Here is a 10,499-nt window from a genome sequence, read left to right on the forward strand (position 1 = left end):
CTTCATCATCCCTGTAACGGTCAAGTGTTTCCACCTGGGCTCCCGTGGCACTTGCTTCTGATGGTACTCCATCACATCAACCACAGGTGATGGCTTGATTAATCATGATGCCACTAATCAATCCATTACCCACGGATTTCTAGCAACGCTTTCCTATTAGGAAGGAGCTCAGCACTGTGTTCAAACCCAAGGGTACAACCGAACTCATTCCAAGTTTCTCATCTTTGTGGGTCTATCACCTGGGATCACAGCTAGTAGTAATTCTTCATCAGTCAGAACCTAAGCAGGAGACAGTGACCACCCTGGAATAGGACAGGGAAAGTTTAATATAATCTGTGTGTATGTGCTAAGTTCCTTCAGTTGTGTCTGACTCTTTACAACCCTGTGGACTACGGCCCACCAAGCTCCTCTGTGCATGTTATTCCCCAGGCAAGAATACTGGAGTGTGTTGCCATGGCTTCCTCCAGGGGATCTTCCTGATTTGGGGATCAAACCTGCATCTCCTGCATTGACAGGCAGGTTCTTTACCACTAGCTACCTGGGAAACCCAAGGATTGCCTGCCAGGGGGTAAAAAGTGCTCTAAAAAATGCAGGAATAGCAGATGTAAAGGGCAGTCACTATAGCTAGGATTCCAAGCAAGGAAGGAACAGATCTGAAAGAGCCTCCCCTTCACTCTATTGTCCCACTGGGGTCCAGATCTAACCAGAGAGAACATGCAGTCGCCCACTGGACGGTTTGCTGGGGTGGGTGGCATGGCAGTGGAACTTGTTGGGGTGCTGGTAAAACTGTTCACAGGGAAATGTTACACCCAGGACCTTGCTGGCAGCTGCTCATCACTGGGTATTCCTTAGGGTGCAGTACTGGCCTTTGCACCCTCGGGAGCAATTAGAAGAGGGCACATTAGAGCCAGGAAGAAAAGCTTTCCTTTTCCTCCTGTGTTCCCCCAGTGCCAACTGGGCACTGTGCCAATCTCTGTGACAAAGATTACCATGGTACCAGTTGGCAAGGGAGACATATTCCAGCATCGCCTGCAGGGAATGAGGGATTTGTTGCTGAGAAGCAATACATGGATACATACCCGACACCATTGTGTGACCTTGGGCAAGTCGTTTCCCTTCCTCTGAGCCTCGGTTTCCTCATCTGTAAAGGGAGAAGTCCCTCCCTTCTTGCAGGTTGCTGTGAGGACTGAGATAAGCATGTCCAATGCCCCAAACACAAACAGTGTTTAATAAGAAGAGAACACAAGTTGGCAGTCGGCCCCACTCCACGTTTTGAGATCTGGTCTCTGGATTGCTCCTCTAATGATGGTCTTCCCCACTCCTATCAGGGTGCTTCTTGGGCTCCAGAGTCCTAAGCCAGGAGCTGAAGAGAAGAAAACAACAGAGCACAATGAGAGAGACAGCAGACCTGGGTCCAGCTCCTCCTTCCTCTTCTTCATCTTCTGTGAATCCTTGGGCCACTTACTTACCCTCTCTGAGCCCAGTTTCCTCCTTCCTCATCTGCCAGATTCCCCCGTCCCAGTCCCAGCTAACCCCTTGACCCTTGACCCTGTACTTAGTCAAGTGTACTGGGAACAGCCCTGAGCTGCCCCTCCCCAGAGAGGTGGAATCCAGCCCACCTTTGTCATGAGCCTGCTGTGTGTCCTTGGGCAACTGTCTCTCCCTCTCAGAGCCTAGCTTTCCCTGTCTGCCGTTGCTCATCTCAGCAGACAAGCACCATGGTGTCAGCCAGTGGTATCACCTCTCTTCAGGGGAAGCCACTGCAGGGGGTGGGCAGCATTGAAAGGCTGGGCACATACGCAGTCCATGGTTAATTACTCCGGCTTCTGTTTACTGCCTCCCTAATTCCCCAAGCAAACATCTCCATTACAGGGAGTAATTTACTGGCACCAGCTTCCACCGTGAGGAGCAGAAGCTTTGAGACGTGCTCCCCCTCCAGTCCCCACAGCTCGGGCGTGGACGAAGAGTGTCTCGGGACCTTGGGGCTCTCAGGCTGGCACCCTTCCAGTCCTCTGCACACTCCAGCTTCTTCTGGGAGTCTGCAGACACCTGCCTGAGTGTTACTGCATTAGCCCGGGAGCCCAGTGGACTCGGGTTCTGTCCAGCCCTACCCCTGACTCTCTGTGTGACCTCAGACAGGGCATGCAGGTGCCCCATGCACAGGAGGGGTCCTCCTCTGCAGCACCCCCTACCCGCAGCACCACACAGCTCTCTAGAGTCTCAACGAGAGGGACTGGAAGTGGGCTCCGCTTCCTATCTCCCCACCTGGAGGAGATGCTACCTTAAGCCCTCTGGTTTGTAAAGCCATGGGTCTTCGAGGTGCATTCCTGGGCCACTTCAGAACCAGAGTGTCCTCTGGAGCAGGTGCTGGTTGAGGGAGAGATCAGCCTGAGGTTGGAGCTCTGGAACCAGGTGGCTTCTCTTCCGGCAGACTCGCTGGGAATTTCCCTAGGCCCAGTTGGTGAGAGCAACACTTCAGCAGCATCTGGTTTGGGGGTTTTCTCTGAGTCTGGCTCCAGTGGGTCTGGAGGCTCCCCGGACCCTGGATAGAACCTGATATGGGGAGAAGGTGCCTCGGCCAGCCCAGCATGAGCCAGGACGTGGCCTTTGATTCATGAACTGCTGGATTTTGGTGGATTTGGCGACCTGGTTTCCGATTGATTTCTGGGGGAGGGAGGGTGGATTTACAGCTCCCAAAACAGGCTTGGGGCCTCGCAGCAAATCTGCGCCAGGCAGTGGGAGGAAGTTATTGACGTGACCTGGGACCCTGGGAGGGAAAGATAATGAGGTTCAGGAAAATCCATCTCCGTGGGGTTCATCACGGGCCCTTGAAGATGTACCTCCTCCTTCTGATGTGCTTGGACAGCTTTGCAGATGCTGAACGGAGAGGGTGGGAAGAAAGCGGGTCCTTCTCCCCTCACCTTCCAGCTCTCAGAGGAGGCTCTGGCTCTGCAAAGGATCGAAGTCTGCGGAGTGTCCAGGAGGCAGAGAATGGAATTCGAAGATCTCTGGAACCCTGGGGGCTGGCTGCCTGTTCTCCCTGTAGGCCCCAGCTGGCCCTCTGTCCCTGCCCTCACCTTCTCTCAGCTGTGTGTGTGTGTGTGTGTGTGTGTGTGTTAGTGGCTCAGTCATGTCCGACTCTTTGTGACCCCATAGACTGTAGCCCACTAGGCTCCTCTGTCCATGGAATTCTCCAGGCAAGAATACTGGAGTGGGTTGCCATGCCCTTCTCCAGCTGGGGCCCATCAATTACCTTGCAGCTTCAGAACAAGGAAGGGAGGAGGAAACTGCCTTTGCTGTGGGTTTGGAAGTGGGGAGCCCTGGGTTTGAATTCTGGATGATTCATCCCTTTCTGGCTGTGGGACCTTGGATCAGTACCATATGCATACCCGGCCTCCGTTCCCTCACCTGTGAAATGGGAGATATAGAGACATCTCTCTGAGGATGGCTGTGAGCTGAGCTGAGGTGTAAAGTGGGCAGCACAGCCCTTGACCTGTGGTGGGTGGCACATAGGCCTGGACATGATGACTTTGAGTTAAAAAGCTGACTCCAACAGCCATTCTGTGTGATTCTGGACATATGCCTTAGTCTCTCTGAACCTCAGTGTGCGCCTCTATAAAGTGGGGAGAATGGAACAGATCTCAGACATGACAGAGGGACTTTTACAGGCCAAACCCTGTGCTACATGCTTTACATGTACAGACCTTATAACAGTCCTACAAAGGAGATAATTTTGTTAGCCCCAGTTTACAGGTGAGGAAATTGAGGCTCAAATGGGAAATAACTTGCTCAGGGTCAACTAGGAAGTGGTGGAGGCAGGATGTGAACCCAGGGATTCTGGCCCCAGACTCACACTCTTGCCTGCTCCCTGGGGATCTCCAGTTCCCCATAGACAAAGGTGTAAATGGGTTCTGCCAACTGTAAAGTGCTGTGGAAATGCCAGACGAGGTCACCTTCTATAGGACTGAGAACTCGACTCTATCAGATTACGCTGTGCTCTGTAGACTGTTAAATGGGATTATAACCATAACCAACATTTCTTGGGCACTATCTAGGTGTCAGATATCGTGACAATACTTTATATTATGCTGCTCATTAAATCTGCTGAGAGGCCGAAATCATAACTCTCACCCCATAGATGAAGTTGAGAATGAGATGGTAACAGCTTGGTCAAGGGCATACATACAGTAAAGGGGCATGTGAACCCAGGTCTTTCTGACTCCAGAGTCCAAGTTCTTACCTGTGGGAAAGAGCCACGGCCGACTTTCTTACTAAATATCAGCACATGATTCAGAACTCACTGCTGTTCAGGCTGCGGTCAGAGGTGGCATGACTACACATTGAGGGTGGAGAGATGAGCAGGACTGACCTGCCTCTGGCCCAGGGAAGGCGCTGGGGAGACTGAGCTCAGAGAGCACAGCGAGAGTGGGGCCTGGCTGAGGGTCAAGCCCCAGCACTCAGCCAAGAGGACAAAAGAGGGGACTTGAGTGTCGCTTATGTGGTTGGAAGATGCTCACACGGTCACAGGCTCTGATGCTCCTTGAGGAGCATTCGCTATCTTGTTAGCTGGTTTCTGTCTCTGTTAAGAGGTTGTGTGTGTTCTCATAATTCAGGGTCACTGTTGTATCAGTTCGGTGTCTCTGACCCTGTAACCATGGAGTGATTTGTGGTTTTTCTCCTCTATATGTTCTCAGTTCTGTTGACTTGCCCTTCTTCATTATTCTGCTGGTAATTCTTTTCAGGAGCGCCCACTGATTTCCATACTGAAATACTTCTTGTTGCCTTTTCTGATGCGAATCCTGTATCATGTGTCATCACATGAGGGTGAGATAATCTGGACTTATTTTACTGTAAAAACATCAGTACCTGACTGGGAATGCCTGTGTGCCCTCCTCCTGGGGATGCTTGCTTTAGCTCTTCAGGCTGTGTTTCTACCTCTTAGTGAAATTTACTGTTGATAGCCAGACATGGTGTATCAGGTCAGAGGGACTCAGGTAAATCAGCGTTTAATGGGAGGTTTTATGTGTAGCTGGCTGGGAGTTAGTCTGCGTTTACGCTTGCTGTAGTCCCAGTATCAGAGGATAAAGTTTCCTTCAGTGTTTTTGGCTTTGTCTCCACTGTTGTCTTGGGCTTTCCTAGAGGCTCCTTAAAGAGGGTCTGAGGCTTGCTATCCTTTTAACGACATTATTATTCAGGAACCCTATTGAAGGGTGGTGTGTAGGGGAGGGGAAGCCTCCTATAATCCTAGGATTAGGACTGTCTTTCAGTGCCTGTGAGCTATATATCTGCTTTCCCCCAGGTAGTTAAGCTTTGGTAACATAGGTTCTCTTGAAGCAGCCTCCTGAAGGAGAACAGAGTATTTTTAAAATATGCTCTGGGCATTTTAAAAATGGTTATTTCCCCTTCCCCTGCTGGAAGCAAGAGAGGATTTTTCTTCTGTCTTCACACTGAGAACCTTATGGGGCTCCCAGAAATCAAGCTCACAAAAGTGTGGGGGTACTCCTTAAGACTCACCTTCTTGCAGTTTTTAATTTCCAAGCTACTCTACAGTGAGACACCAGCAATACATCATGAATAAAGTGCTCCTACAGTTAGTTGCTGGCTCCAGGTAAGGGTTTCTGTCCTTGATAATCTGTAATTTTAGGTATCTGCTTGTCTTTCCAGGTTTCAGGGTACCAATTTGTCTGTGACTTCAATTCTCTGTTGAATCTAAGAAGATGACTGTTGATTTTCAGTTTGTTCATCTTTTTTTTTTTTTTGTGAGGATGGGAATGGTAACTTTCCAGCTCTTTGCAGTAATTTTTCAGCATGCAGACCTCATATATGTTTTGTTAAGTGTATAGGTAAATATTTCATTTCCTTTGGAGATTGTAAATGTCAGGTTTTAAATTTCAGTTTCCACATGTTCATTCTTAGTATGTAGAAACATAGTTAACTTTTGTCTGTTGATTTTTTATCCTGTAAACTTGCTGAACTTAGTTCTAGGAAAGTTTTGTTTTTGTTTGATTTAGAATCCTTGTGATTTTCTATGAAGAGACATACCATCTCCAAATAGAGACAGTAAAATTCTGTATAGTCAAAGTTATGGTTTTTCCAGTAGTCACATGTGGATATGAGAGGTGGACCATAATGATGGCTGATCACCATAGAATTGATGCTTTTGAACTGTGGTGTTGAAGAAGACTCTTGGGAGTCCTTTGGACTGCAAGGAGATCAAACCAGTCAATTGTAAAGAAAATCAATCCTGAACATTCATTGGAAGGACTGATGCTGAAGCTGAAGCTCCAATATTTTGGCCACCTGATGTGAAGAACTGAGTCGTTTGAAAAGACCCTGATGCTGGGAAAGACTGAAGGCAGGAGAAGAGGATGACAGAAGATGAGATGGTTGGATGGCATCACCGACTCAATGAATATGAGTCTGAGAAAGCTTCAGGAGATGGTGAAGGACAGGGAAGCCTGGCATGCTGCAGTCCATGGGGTCGCAAAGAGTCAAACATGACTGAGTGAATGAATTGAACTGTATTTTATTTATTTCAAATCTGTGGGTCCTATATTTATTTTTCTTGTCTTATTGCAGTGGCTATATATCCAGTAATAGTAATATGAATGATGAGAGTGGACACCCAGTTTTGTTCCCAATCTCACCCCTAATGCAAGCAAAGCATTCAGTCTTTCACCATTAAATATGATGTTAGCTGTGGGATGCTTGTAGTTGCTCTTTATCAAGTTCAGGAAGTTCACATATATTTTGTTTTTTTTGAGTTCTTTTTTTTCCCCTTTTGTCATGAATGAGTATCTGAATTATGCCAAATGCCTTTTCTGTGTTGGCTGATATGATTATATGATTTTTCTTTTTTAGCCTGTTAACATTATATATTACATTGATAGATTTCTGAATATTGTACTAGACTCCAAAACTTACGATAATAAACTCCACTTTGTTATGGCATATAATTCTTTGTATGCATTTTTGGACTTGATTTGCTAATATATGTCTCTAAAGATTTTGATATGTTGTGTTTCTGTTTTCATTTGTTTTCACTATTTTTAAAAATTACCTTTGAGACTTCCTCTTTGGTCCATGGATTATTTAGAGGTATACTGTCTAATTTCCACATGTTCAGAGATTTTCCTGTTGTGTTTCTCTTATTAAGTTCTAATATAATTCCAAATTGGGACACATTTCTAATTTGATTTCAAATTAGTCAGGTAGCTGCATTATTTCGATTTTTAAGACATATTGGTTTGTCTTGGTGAATGTTTCTTGGGTATTTTAAGACTGTGTATTCTGTTGTTGGGTGTTATGTTCTGCATAAATGTATAGGTTAGTTAGATCTTGCTGGGTAATTATATCATTTAAATTTTCTGTAGATTTTTTTCTATAATCGCATTTCTTGCTTATTTTGCTTCTATTTCTTTGCTGAGATCTTCTAATTTTCATTTGTTTCAAGAGAATTTGTAATTGACTTTTGAAACATTTTAAGTTGGCTGCTTTAAAATTCACGTCAAATAATTCCAGCATCTAATTCATCTTGGTATTTGGCATCAAGTTGATGTCTTCGCTCATTTAGTTTGTAATTTTCTTGGTTCTTGTTATAATGGATAATTTTCTATTGTACCCTGAACATTTTGTTTACTCTGTTAGAGGAGTCTAGGCAGTCTAGACCCTATTTAAATCTTTTATTTTAGAGACAATCACCCTGTTTGGGTTGGCACATGGGTTCTTGACCTACAGTTGTGGGCTGTGGTCCCAGTGGCAATTAAGTTATCAGGGTCATTGAGGTTTGCTTGGTTTATCTGATGCTGCCATGGTTCCCACTAGTTCCTTCCACAGCTAGCTGCCTGATAGGATGTCAGGGGCTTCCCTAGGCCTGCTGCGAGGGGCTGGCCTGTGGTCGGGTCCTTCTACTGGTGCTTTCTGGCTGCCCTGGGGTCTCTATTAGGGGAGTAGAGTCTCAGACTCCCGGGCACACAGAAGCTTCCTGGACTGGTGTACTTGTGATCGAGTCCCTTTTCCTCATTCTGCTCACCCACCCCCACCCTAGGAATGTTTTGACATGGCTTACAAAAAACTAAAGCGTCCACACTTCCAGCTATTTCAGACTCAGTGGTGTTTGCAATAGATGCCCTCACTTCATCTTTGAGACTGTATCAGCATGTGCTAACCACCACAGCTCAGGGAGCGACTGATACAGGGGTGACAAAGGGCATGGTACTTGGCAGCAAGAAGCAGGGATTGTGCATGCTGACATCAGAACATTATCTAATTGACCACTGCAAGATATCTGTCTGTGCAAGTGTCAATAGGTGAGTTCAATTACTTCAGTTACTTAACCCTCTTGACCTCAATTAAGGGCTTTGGAGCTACTCTTAGATGCAAATCCCTGCTTAACCCCTCATTAGTTGCTGGAATATTCACACACCTTAGTGTCGCTGAGTCTGAGTTTCCTCATCTATGCCACAGGAATGAAGAAACTCCCACCTCCTAGGCTCTCAAATGTGATGCTGATGTAAAATGTTGAGTGGAGCAAGGGGCATGTGGTTGATCCAGCTCAGTAACCAGCAGCAATTATCATCATGAGCATCCTGATTCCAGGCTAATGGGGGTGTCTCTCTTAATAGTGATAATGAAATAACAATGAGGTTTCTAAGAGTACTAATAATGTTGTGTTCAGAAAATAAACGGGATCAGACCAGTCAGGATCTGAATCCTGACGCCAGTACTTACTCACTGGCTGGGACATGGGACAACATACGTAACTTCGCTGAACCTCAGTTTCCTCATCTGTAAAGTGAAGAGAGTGATGATACCTAATTTGTAGATCAGTCATGCAAAGGGCTTAGCATAGTGCTTGGAATGCACTGAGTGCTCAATAAATGTTGGCCACAGTTTGCCACAAAGGCAGAGATCTTTGCGTTTTGTTCGTGGCTGTACCATTGCATTCCCAGGGCCTAGAACAGTGGTACTTTGTCCTGACATGGTGGGGCCTCAGCCAGGCTGTCGGCCCTTCTGGCCCAGGGCTGTGTCTGGTTCTTTACTGTGTCTCCAGAGGCCATCTGGGAGCCTCACTCCTGCTCTGGGCAGCTGAAGAGGCTTGATCATTGGTACCAGGGATAAAACAGTTGCCTGAGTCTCCTCCCATTCTGTGTTATTTCTGATGTACCATTCCCTCCCTCTGTCTCTGTCTTTATCTCTCTCTTTCTCTCTCTCTCTCTCACACACACACTCCAGCAGCAGCAGCTGAAATTTCCACTCACAGTCCCTCGTGAGCTCCTTGCTTTTCCATGATTTTCTGCTCTTGAGGGTGGCCAGGTATCTGGAGGTTCCCCTTCACCAAAGTTTTCCTTCTTTGCTGCCTGAGATTCTTAGTGCCCTTTTGTTAGAACCTGGAAGATGCCACCAAGCCTGGGGGACCAGGCACCTGCTCCTTCCTCCTCCTCAGCCAATCACTCTGCAGTGAAAGGAGATTTCAGGGCCTTTCCTGTGTGCAGTTTTGACGGGCGAGGCACAGACTGCACAGGTGCTGGGATGTTGGTAAAGACAGAAGGAGCATGAGGGTCAGGAGAAAGTGCTAACATCCACCACTGTCCACCTGCCCTCAGCATGTCATCCTGATTATTGGGTACCTTTGGTTCAGAACTACTGTGGGTCTTATTGAGGAGTATTAGTCAGCTAGGGCTACCATAATAGAATACCATCCTGGGTGGCCTAGGCAACAGAACTTTATTTTCTTGCAGTTCTGGAGGTTGGAAGTCCAAGATGAAGGAGCTGGTGGGATCATATCCCCTGAGGTCTCTCTCCCTGGGTGGCAGATGACTGTCTTCTCTCTGGGTCCTCATGTGGCCTTTTCTCTGTGTGCACAGCCCTGGTGTCTCTTCTTCTTTTTATAAGGACACCTGTCATATGGGATTGGGTCCCCACACTTATGACCCCATTTAACCTTAGTTACCTCTTTAAAGGCCCATTTCCATGTATAGCCAAACTGGGGATTAGGTAGGGCTTCAATATATGAAGGGTTGGGGAACACAATGTAGCCCCTAGGGAAGGTCGGTGGGGTCCTCTGAGCTCTGACTTTCTTTTATTAACCTCTCATCTCTCCTCCCATTGCTTCTGAAGGTCTATGGTTCAGGCCTCTCATTTCACCCTTGGAGACTGAGGCTCAGAGAGGGTCAGGGACCTGCCCTAGGTCACAGTGCACGTGAGGAGTAGCTCTAGGACAGTCGAGCCTCCTGATCTGGCCTGGGCCTTTCCCGGATGCCAGTGGTCAGAACTGCAGGACTGGTAGGCAGCTGGCACTGGGCTCTGTGGCTTTGGGGACCTGATGTCAGTACTGAGAGCGCCTTGGCGCCAAGAGACTGCTTTGTCTCAAGTCTGGTTTTTATTTTTCTCTCTTAATGATTCCAATTTCAGGAGCTTCTTTGTCCGTGTTTTTATTCTCTTGTCTTTCATTTCGCTTTCTCGCTGGGTAATCTGAGGCTTGCAGGCAGCTAAGAATG

At 47.1% G+C, this 10,499-nt stretch overlaps 1 long non-coding RNA gene across 1 annotated transcript; it reads right to left on the reverse strand.

Annotated features, from left to right (window-relative positions):
• Positions 1-1,200: 1,200 nt before the first annotated feature.
• LOC132343444 (uncharacterized) lies at positions 1,201-10,240 on the reverse strand. The gene is made up of 2 exons (XR_009492256.1): positions 9,261-10,240; positions 1,201-1,363 (listed from the first exon to the last, which is right to left on the reverse strand). It is a non-coding gene; the product is annotated as an uncharacterized lncRNA (long non-coding RNA).
• Positions 10,241-10,499: the final 259 nt, after the last annotated feature.

Source organism: Bos taurus, chromosome 2 (genome assembly GCF_002263795.3).
Source record: "Bos taurus isolate L1 Dominette 01449 registration number 42190680 breed Hereford chromosome 2, ARS-UCD2.0, whole genome shotgun sequence".
NCBI classification, from domain to species: Eukaryota; Metazoa; Chordata; class Mammalia; order Artiodactyla; family Bovidae; genus Bos; species Bos taurus.